We start from the raw sequence: 11,408 nt of genomic DNA, 5'->3' as shown, positions 1-11,408 counted from the left end.
CACATGAAACATGTAAACATATAAAATGAAGATCAATTTCTTCAGTAAGCAGGGAAACGCATATTAAAACACAAGGAGATACCATTTACATCCTTCATATTGGCAAAAATTAGCAACCTAGCTATTTTAATCAGGAATGCATTAGGTTACAAGCAACAAGTCCTAAGTATCATGACTCGCAGATACTAGATTCTTTTTCTCACATAACAAGAACTCTGGAGATGTCTGGAGGTACAAAACTGTGGACATCAGTTCAGTAGCTTAACCACACGATTGCAAGGTAGCTGATGAGCCTTCAGGCATCTCACCCAGTTTTAAAGCCAGAAGAAAGATCAAAGTGAATACATTGTTCATCTGGTCAGAAAAGCAAAAGCTGTAGAATCCTTCCAGCCAACTTTTGCTACATGAAGTATTTCAAACATCAGAAAAGAACAGAAAATGATAAAACTCAACACTTATGTACCTATAATCAATGCATAATAAATGTTAACATTTTGCCAATTTTGCTTCTATTTTGTTCTTTAATAAAACATGAGAGAGAGACCCTGTCCAGGACTGTTACATGGCCATCCTGATAAAATGGAGAAGAGAATGTGGGTATTTAGTATGAACAAAATAGGGATGCTTTAATAAATCGGTGTCCAAAAGTAACCTCACAGGGTGATCTGATCATAAATCCCTAACTGGGCAGGTCATGGTGGGTAGTCACAACCAAGGCCTATAATTTCTTTAGAGAAAGTTTTAAGAAAGCCCTGTCCATTGTTCTTACTATCTAGGTTAACACACCTTTAAAATGGCAAAGTAATTCTCTTTCTCAGACTCCTGGGAGACAGGCATAACCACGTTCAAGGGAGCACATAACCTCGTTAACTATCCTGTAATCCAATCCCCACCTTGCTTTCTTCCATCTTCCTGTAATCTCCCCTAGTTCCCTCCTTCATTCCAAATGCATAAAAGAAACTGCAAACTATCATTTCTCGGAGGCATTTGAGATTTTACTTCCTGGCAATTGTCAGTTTTGGCTTAAATAAACTCTTACGAAATTTCTCTGCAGGTTTGGATGTCCTGATGTCAACATTAGTTTTCCAATATCTATAAAGAAGTAAGCCAGGCAGAAAGGGTTAGGGCAGGTATTCGGTTAGCCAGCCCACAGTGCCTAAAACGCCAACACAATTAAATGTAGGTAAGAGTTCGACAATAGAACAATGCTCACACATAGTTGGTAGGAGTAAATCAGCTCTGCCATTTTGAAAAGCAATTTGACAATATTCAGTAGCTATAAAGTCCTAAATACAGGGCAACCCACAAAACCCTCTCCTAGGTATTTGCAGTTGTGAAACTCTGACACTTGTGCACAGAGACCTAAAATATTCATTTCAGCTTTATTTATTTATTTTTGAAATAGCAAAAAATTGGAAACAGCTTAAATGTTACTCAATAGGGGAACTAATACATTTCACAAAATGCAACCAAAGGAATATATACAGCTATTAAAATGAGTGAACTCAGCTTATATATATATATATATCTTAAAGGTATGAACCTTTAAGACTCAATGCCGAGTTACAGAGGCAAGCTGCAGAAAGAACCATAGAGTATGACACTATATAAAATGCAATGCACACAGAACAACTCTGCGTTTATGGATTCTACCATTTGTAATAAAGGTGCAAATAAAGTACAGGAGAGGAAACATGCCAACTTCATAGCAGTAGCCATGTTCAGGGAAGGAAACAGAACTGAAGAGGGAGGCATGTGGGCATGGGAAGAAACTATATTTCTAATGTTTTGTTAAGGTAAGAAAAGTAGATCTGAGAAAATGTGTCAAAACGCTAAGTTACGATATCTGAGTTGTAGGTTCCAAAGCATTTGCTGAATTATTTTTATACTTCTTTGGATATTTAAAATGTCATAAATTAAAAATCAAAGGAAGCAATGAGATATTTCTTGTAAAGCAGCACTTCTCCAACTTTAATGCACACACAAATCCCCTGGGATCTTGCTAAAATGCGGAGGCTGGATCAGCGGGCCTGAGGTCAGGCCTCAGACTCTGCATTCTGACGAGCGTCAGTGATGAGATATTGCTGGTTCAAGGACTCTGCTTTGAGAAGCAGTGTTTCAGAAAACTCTGTCCCAGGTCTTCTGAGGTGGAAGTAAGAGGCCCAGCTCAGAGGACCAGGAGCCACAGAGAATGAAAACATCGGATGTGAAGGGTACCTGAGGCTTTCCTGCCTATTTTCAGACAGGCTGAGCTTGAAGTATCCTAAAAACCCTCTTTCAGTCCCTCTTCAGCTGCCTCTAGAAAGATTTTTCTACCCTCTATCCTTTTTTGACCTCCTCACTGATTATCTCTTATGCATGGATTTGGTTTCAGTTTCTTTTATATCTCTGTAAACCCTTTTTTGTGCTTTAGCTTTGTGTCTCTCCCTCTATTGTTCTTTTTAAAACTCTTAATCTTGCTTTGCAGAATTTTAAACTATAATCTTATCCTGCTTTTTATTCTAGCCTTCTATGGCTTCCATTTTAAACCATTGCCATCTTATTGATCTACTTTATCCCTTTATTTTCACTGACTTCCTCTTCCCAAGCCCCTGCTTTTTATCCTTGCTCTAAAATTTCCCTTATCTTTTTTCTAACTCTTTTGATGTAATCCTCATTGTTTCAATGCCCCATGGAGATAGTGGTGTATCCTGGTTGACTGCAGGACTTTGGCACCAGGTCACCTGAGTTTAATTTCTGCCTCCATTCCTACTAGCTGTGGATCCTTGGCCCAGTAGCTGAACTTCTCTGTGCCTCATTCTCCTCATATGTAAAATAAGAATAAGAACAAGATTTACCTCATAGGGCTATAGGGAGAATGAAATGTATTAATACACTGGGACAGTGCCTTACTCAAAATGAGCACTACAGACATGCTAGCTCGTATTTTTATTTATGCTGTATGGTATTCAGTTACCAAGATGGTCTTCAGTGATCCCTGCCTCCTGGTAGTTCATTGAAGGAGGGGGACTTGCATACCAAATGAGACGTTGTAGAAATGATGATGGATGGCTTCTGTGGCTTGGCTTGTGTCGTCTTCTATCACTTACTCTGGAGGAAGCCAGATGCCATGTCTGGGGAACTGAGGCCTTGTGCCAATAGCCACTCAAATCTAGAAAGTGGATCCTCCAGTCCAGTCAAGTCTTTGGATAACCGTAGCCCCACCCCTACCACCATCTTGACTGCAGCCTCTAAAGAGACTGAGGGGGAATGCCCAGCTAAGCTGCTCCCAAATTCCTGACCCACCCACAGAAACAACTCGAGATAATGTTTATAGTAGTTTTCAGCTGCTAAATTTTGAGGTAATTTATTAGGCATTAATAGATAACTAATATATGTAACTTTAAAAAAAAATTCTTATTGGACTTGTTTTTTTAAATAAAGATTATTTTCTAAACTCACATTTACTTATTTAGGCCTTTTTTAAAACAAACAAACAAACTTCCTCCACTTTCATCATGATTTTCACTCCTTTTTCCTTTTAGGACTTATGCTCACAATGACTGGGAAGGGAGTAGGAGACAGAGACTTTTTTATTCCCAGATTCCCTCTGGTTCCTCAGGATTCCTCAGCTTGGTTGAGGATTCCCTAAAAAGATCTCCCAGGAAATTGGGAAAAATAACCACTTTGATTCTCCGTAGGACCACGGGTCCCAACATACACATGTGATTTGATGGAATGGTGTTAATGGCTCCCAGACTGCAAGCATGAAATCCACATACTCCTTAAATCGGGAAAGGGAGGGGGGACAAACAGTGACGAGAATTAGAAGGGGCTGGAGAAGAGCCAGGTGGCCTGGAGTTCAGTCATGATTTGAAAGTCACATCATGGGAGGGTCCAGAAGCTTAAATAGACTCCGAGGTTCCCTTTTGTGTTTGTTAGGTCTGTCCTTGGAGCCCAGAACAGTCTAGCAGGGGTGGAGATGTTCCCGCCTTTTAGATTATGGGCCATCTTTACACCCAAGGGAATCTTGAGGCAGGGATCATGACAGGGACTTCCGTGTGACCCTTGGTAGCACAGCATGGCTGTAAGGGGCACAGGCTCTGGAGTTCAAGTGAAGACTCTGCAACTTATGAATTATGTGTCCTTGGCAAATACGTAACCTCTTTGTGCCTTATTAGCCCCTCTATACACAGGAAAACAATAGACCTAACTCATTAGGCTATTGTGAGATTTAAAGGATGTAAAACATGGAATGAAGCCTGGCCCAGAATAAGCTCTCAATCAATGTTAGCTCTTCATACTCCACTTTGGCTGCATATTAGAAGCACCTATAGAGATTTAAAAATCTATGTGCTCAGGCTGCACTTACATCAGAGCCCCTGGGAATGGGGCCCCAGATTCAATGTTTTTAAAGCTCCCCAGGGAATTCCATTGTGCTAGAGAGCCCAGAAATAACCCCTCACATATATGGTCAAATTATTTTGACAAGGATGCCAAGATCATTCAATGGTGGAAAGAACAGTCTTTTTAAACAAATGGTGCTGAAAAAAACTGGATATCCACATGCAAAAAGAAAACGAATTTGGAACTTACCTAACACCATGTACAAAACTTTGCTCAAAATAGTCAGCTTGTGATTGGATGAGCCATTTCTCCAGAGAAACCGAACTCATATAAAAAGGTACTCCTCTGTTAAAATTTGAACTTTATTCCTTTTGACTCCCTTTAATAGTATAATTAATATGTCATTTGTTCAGAGTACGTTATTTCTTTATTTTGCTTATTAAAAGATATTCTCCTGCATGATATTGGCTTGTGAATTATTAAAATTCCCACAGGGAACCTGTGCTAAATAAATTGCTGGCAAAGACAGAATCAGGACATGAGTCATGGGTATGACTTTGCCACCTCTTCTCAAAACAAAACATACCCACAACGAAAAGTAATTCAGCCCTAAAAAGGAAGGCAGTACTGACACATGCATGCTACACCATAGATGAACCTTGAAGACAGTATGCAAAATAAGCCTGTCACAAAAATACTTGATTCCACTTATCAGAGGTATCTACAGTAGTCAAATTCATCAAGAAAGTAGAATGGTGGTTGCCAGGGACTGAAGAGAGGAGGGAAGGCATTGTTGTTAAATGGGTGTAGACTTTCAGCTTTGCAAAATATACAACAATGTGAATGTATTTAATACTAATTAACTACACACTCAAAATGGCCAAGATGGTAAATTTTGTGTCATCTATTTTTCCATAATTAAAAGTTTTTAAAAAAAAACTTTAAAAATCAGCCCTAGAGAGAGCATATAATATACTGTGAATTGATTTTTGCTGAATTATGTGAAAGGAGAAACTAAATATCTTCCCCCGAATTCCTACTAATCTGTTATCCTGATATGATTAATTAAACAAGCCTTCCTCGTTCTTTTGTGTCACAGTAGTCCCCCTTCATCTGCAGTTTCACTTTCCATGGTTTCAGTTACTCAGAGTCAACCATGGTCTGAAAATATTAAATGGAAAATTCCAAAAATAAACAATTCATAAGCTTTAAATTGTGTGTCATTCTGAGTAATGTGATGAAATTTCACTCCATCTTGATCCATCCTGCCCAGGACATGAATTGTCCTTTTTGTCTAGTGGATTCTTGCTGTATATGCTATCACCCATTCATCATTTAGTAGTTGTCTTGGTTATCATATCGGTTATCAGAGAGAGACCACATTGACATAACTTTTATTATAATATATTGTTATAATTCTTTATTTCATTATTAGTTATTGTTATTAACCTCTTACTGTGCCTTATGTATAAATTAAACTTTTTCATAGGTATGTATGTATAGAAAAAAACATACAGCTGTATATAGGGTTTGGTACTATCCTCATTTTCAGGCATTCACTGGAGGTTTTGGAACGTATCGCCTGTGGATGAGAGGGAACTACTATATTTTGTTGAATGTGCTATTTCCTCAAACTTTTTTTATTTTTTGTAGAATCTATGGGTTCTTTTTAATTCTCCAAAGTCCTTTAAGTCCTTTAATTTCTAAAATCTTGGATATTTATATGATCATTCCTTAATCCAAATATAAAACTTTGTTTAGCGAAAGTTTATAATTTATTTCTTTTTTATAAAAAGGTCCTGTGTCTTCAACAAAGCTTCTATCCTTAATTCAGACCGCAAGTATGAGGTAAGCGATAATCAGATAATCTAGGTAACCTTGTGTTATACTACTCCTGACAGAGTCCCCACAAGTCTATAAAACACTATCATAATAAATATTATGTTTCAACAGTGGCAAAGTTTGGTGCTTCTTTTAAAAATTAATATAAATATAAAAGTTTATGTAGTATTCTATTAATTTATTAGCTGTTTTTGACTGACTGATTTCTTTTATTCATGTTCCCTAGTTTTACCTCATTACTATGTTCTCGAATTCTTGAATTTGACTTACTTCGTTACACTTTATTGATGTTGAAAATTTTTAAGATATGAATTTCCAGTTTGAGCCCTATTGCATGAATTTTGATGTATCGTTTTGTCTTTTTTTTTTTTCAGTTCAAACTCATTTCCTTTTTATTAAAGTCCAAGTTGCCATTACATGTTTGGTATTCAATAAAGAAAAATTTGTTCAAATAAGGTAGCATGTTATCATCAGTATTTCCAGGTGATTGTTTACAACCAAGTAGCATTATCAGTAAATCCTTTGGAAGCCAATCCATGGGATTTACACTTTGTCAAGGCCCAGTTCCTATGAAGCGGAGATTCCCAGTTCATTTAAAGTTGGTCTAAGCTCCTGGATGACATAAGAAAAGATTTCCTTAAGAGGTCCTGCGTTGTCTTTAACAACCTCTAGGACGTGAACAACACTAGCAAAATTATTTCACCGTCTGCATGCCCGCAAAGCAGCGTCGACGATTTTGGGTTCTGGAATCAGATCACAGCCAACAAGTGTGTTCATCCCTTCACGGAGTAAAGTTTACACAATTCCCAGGCATCACTATCTGGCTTATCGAAGTATGTCATCCAGTGAGCATCAAACAGCTCATTTGTCTCACGTGACCCATAGAAGTAGCAGCGAACTGACTGGATAGGGGCAGCTGGACCAGGGGCCGGGACCAAACGCAAGAAGCCGGAGGGTTGGCCCTGGCGGCTGTGGCTGCTGCTACCGCGCAGCGGCGGTGTGCTGCGCCTATCAAGACGGCCAAGCAAGTGCCACTGCTCAGCTCATTTTGTCATTTTTGTTTTCTAAACAGTTGAGTTTTCAATTATTCTTTCTTCTTTGTCTTAAATGTTGTTTAGAAGGGCGATTTAAAAATTTTTTTCAAGCAGTTAAATTTTTTAAATTTAAACTTTTATTTTTCATCTACAGCTTTAATCATATTACGATTAGAGAAAGTGACCAGGACATTTTCTGCTTTTACAAGTATATTGAGTTTTGTTGTTTTTGTTTTCTAATAAATAGTTCATTTTTCCTATGTCCCTTGGATGCTGATTATATTGGCATACTCTATGTTTCTAGGGGATACTTCTTGATTAATAATTAACAAATCAATTTTATTAATTATATTATTCAGATCTTCTATAGTGTTATTTCTTGCCCTCCTCGATAGGTTAATACTGAGAATGAATTAAATCTCTATAATGATTATGTTTTGTTTACTTTCTTTAAAAATTTTTAGAAATTTTTAAATTTATACTTTATAAAATTGATTTCAAACATTTTTTATTTTGAATATTTTAATGCACAGAAATAAAATTGTGAATTTTATCAGTGTAAAGGAACACTTTGAATTCTACTTTATTGATGTAAATTTGCTATCTTGCTTTCTTTTTATTTGTATTTCCCTGATATAATTTTTACTTTTTTTTTTTCATTTTTAACCTTTTTGCTTACTTCATTATAGACATATTTTGTAAACAGCATATGGTTATGGCTTTGTGTCCTAATCTGCAAATCACCATCTTTTAATAATAGAGTTTAATTGGCTTATATTATTACTACAATTGGCACAGTTCATCTTACTTATGCATTTAATTCTGTTCTTATGTTTTTTTCTGCATTTTCTACTTTTTGCTATATGGACTACACTTTCTCCTCTTTCATAAGTATAATTTGAAAATTGCACATAGTATGTATGTATCTTTCATAATTATGAAATTGTACAAAGTATATATCCTATTTTCAGTCCTATTAGTAGTTGACTTCACAGTTTTCAAAAGCTTTCTTTAATCTATGATATCTGTCATAGTTGGAGTGAAATTATCTTTGGGACCTTCTCAAAATTTATAATATAATCTGAGGTGGGTTTTTTTTTTAATGATTTTAATTTTTTTCCCCCATCTACCTCCCCCTCCCCTTAATCTGAGTTTTTTAAGCAACATTATTATTACTAAATTATTATATTTTAGATTATATATATTCTTTCTTTTTTTTTTTACTTTGGCATTTAGTATTGTAATCAGCTCTGAAATAATTATGAGGACATTTGACTTGGATTGTGTGCACCAACCCACTCTATACTATGACTTACTTTATTCCTTATTCATGAGACATTAATTTTGCTTCCTCTTTCAGCTAGCTGCTGTATATCTTTAAAGTACTTTTTTCCAAGCAAATGTTAAATACATAATTTGAATATATATATTAATTATATGCTATTATGAAGCTCAAAACATACTATTTTAAGTTTAATTTTTGAATAGGTAATACTTTCACGTGGTTTAAAATCCAAATCAAAACGTGTGAAGTTATTCAGTCAGCCTCTTTCCCACTCTTACCCGCTATGTTCTCAGTAAAACCTCCCCCACCAACTATCGACTGCAGTTTCTAATTCTTATGTTTCCCTTCACTTCCTTATGAATAAACAAGCCAATGTTACTATAGATTTTTACTTTCCCACCATTTTAATCCCTAAGGTAGCTCCAGCACATCACCACAGCCATCTTCTGTCACAAGGCGCAAGAAGCAGAAAAAGCCAATTCGCAGAGACAGAGAGAGAGGAAGGAGGATAAGGAGGAGGAGTTAAGAGAAGGAGAAGGAAGAAAAGGATGCAAAGAAAGGTGATGAGAGAGGTCAGAGGTCAGAGGGACGATTGAATGGATTTCTGACTTGTCCAACTTGGTTGCAGTCCCTTCCTGCAGCCTCGTGCATTTCTGCATTTCTATTATATAAGGATATACCTCATATTCTTATAATAAATTATTCCCCTTTATTGGTTGTATTATATTAAAAAAAATTTAAACTTATACTTTATAAAGAATGATTTGCTAATCCCAAACTGCAGTTTAAAATTAATAATTAATACTGGGTGTCCATGCACTCAATTATATGTCACACTTTTATTGGGATGCAATGACAAAAAGATAAAGTATTTATATCAATTAATATTTAGAGATATAGTTATAGCTACAGAAGGTGTAAACTTTCCTAAATCCATTTGACCCAAAGTATTATATAGTATGTATAGTGCTTGATTATAACACCAATGCTTATTGTTCATATGTCTTGTTGATATTAATCTATGATTTTTTTTAAAACTTAGCATTTGAATAACTTTTTTTGTTTATTAATTTCTCTTGGCTTTAACCAAAGTACAGAGGTGTATGGCAGGGCAGTGTAGAATGAGGTAGGGTTTTTTTAATTTGTTTTTTACATACTTTTTTGTGTTTAGCGATGGTCTTTTAACCAATTTTAGTCAAAATTATTTACAAATTACATCTCTGTGCATGTACTCTCCCTGGTGTCTCTCTGTGTGTCCGAATCTCTTTTTATAAGGACACCAGCCAGGATGGATTAGGGCCTACCCTAATGGCCTCTTTTTAAATTAACCACCACTTTAAAAGGCCCTCTCTCCACATACAGTCACATTCTGAGGTACTGGGAATTAGAGCTTCAACAGAAGAATTTTGGGAGAACACAATTCAGCCCGTAACACCTGCCTGATGCATCCCTCCCCTGGCTGCACTGAGTGTTGGTTGCTGATGACCTACAACTGCCCCCTTCTCCAGAGTGTTGTTCTTGGCCAACCAGGGTCCTCTTACCTGGGAAAATTACCTGACACTGTTATTTAAAAGGCAGGCCCTCTTGCTTCAACGTGAGACTAACGCTGGAGTGCTATTCATGCTACAGAGCTGTTTCAGGGATCATGCTAAGGCAAGATTCCACATGAAATCACATCCTTCTCAGCTTCTTCCTCTACATCTGCTTCCCTCACTCCTCTACTCCTGGGAGCACTCCCCCCAAAACTCTCACACACCTAATCTCTGCCTTAGGCTCTGCTCCTAGAGAACCTGATTTAAGACTCTTATCTTAGACCTTTAGGATTATTCCATTTTTAACCCTAGAATGGAAGATGGAAGTTACTGTTGATGTATTTGGTTTCCTCCAACTTTGAAGTGGCCCTGAAACTGTCCCCTGCATTCCTACAACCACCATCCCAACTCAAGGCATCATCGGCTCTTCCCTAGACAATAGCTCACAACAAGGCTCCCTGCCTCAGTTTCTCCACATTTTCTTCAGAGTGCCTTTTTGTAAAACCACTGCTGTTTAACCATTAACTTTGGTCTGGCTTGAAACCTTCTGCTACCTGCCCGGCTTGCTCCTAACACCACCCTCCATTACTTACTCTTTTCTTTTTGCAGGAGACAATCCATATTCTTTAGCATAGTCTTCAAGACTCTTCCCAGTTGGCCCCGCTCCATCTTTCTAGTTCCCAGAGTCATCAGACTGGGTGTGAATTCATGTTTGCCCACTCCCTCTACCTAGAATGAATGCCTTTTTCCTACCTGTGCATCCCCACTTCGCCTGGAAAAATCTTGCTTCTTTCCCAAGGCCCCACCACCTCCAAGTGCCCTCATCCTTTCTGTTCCTCCCTCCTCCCACTATCACAATATACCAGGAACATCTGTTTCACTGCCCAATTATTAGGTGCACGTGAGGCTGCTTCTCCTGGTAAAATGTGAGCTCTTGGAAGAAAAGCAGTATGATTTGTCCTCAAACCCCCAGGACCTCACACAGGGCCCGACACATAGCAGGTGCTCTTTATATTTCTAATTAATTGAACTGAACTTGATTTAGGGGCAGAAAGAGCCTTATTTCTCCATGCATGTGCTGAGAAGTCCTGGGATTTTGCATGGTTTAATCTTTGGGTCAGAAAAGCTGCTGAAAGCTTTTTTTTTTTTTTGGTAAGCATGGTAAACAGGGCTTGTCCCTAATCTGTGTTTCCACCTATTTGCTGCACTATTCCCTATCAAAGCTTCAACTTTAAATATTGATTAATGTCATAAACTCCAGGACTTGTGCATTGGTTACTATAGCTGTGTAAGAAATTACTCTAAATTTAGTGGCTTAAATGATAAGTATTGAATACCTCCCACAGTTTCTGAAGTTCAGGAAGTTGGGACTGGCTTAGCTGAGGGTTT

The 11,408-nt window shown here is 37.3% G+C and overlaps 1 pseudogene; it reads right to left on the bottom strand.

Annotated features, from left to right (window-relative positions):
* Nucleotides 1–6,711: 6,711 nt before the first annotated feature.
* On the bottom strand, nucleotides 6,712–7,886 carry LOC120603351 (cytochrome c oxidase subunit 5A, mitochondrial-like; annotated as a pseudogene).
* Nucleotides 7,887–11,408: the final 3,522 nt, after the last annotated feature.

Source organism: Pteropus medius, unplaced genomic scaffold (assembly GCF_902729225.1).
Source record: "Pteropus medius unplaced genomic scaffold, Ma_sr-lr_union100, whole genome shotgun sequence".
Lineage (NCBI taxonomy): Eukaryota > Metazoa > Chordata > Mammalia > Chiroptera > Pteropodidae > Pteropus > Pteropus medius.
Note: the sequence above shows the minus strand (reverse complement) of the source record. Positions and strands in the feature narration are given on the sequence as shown.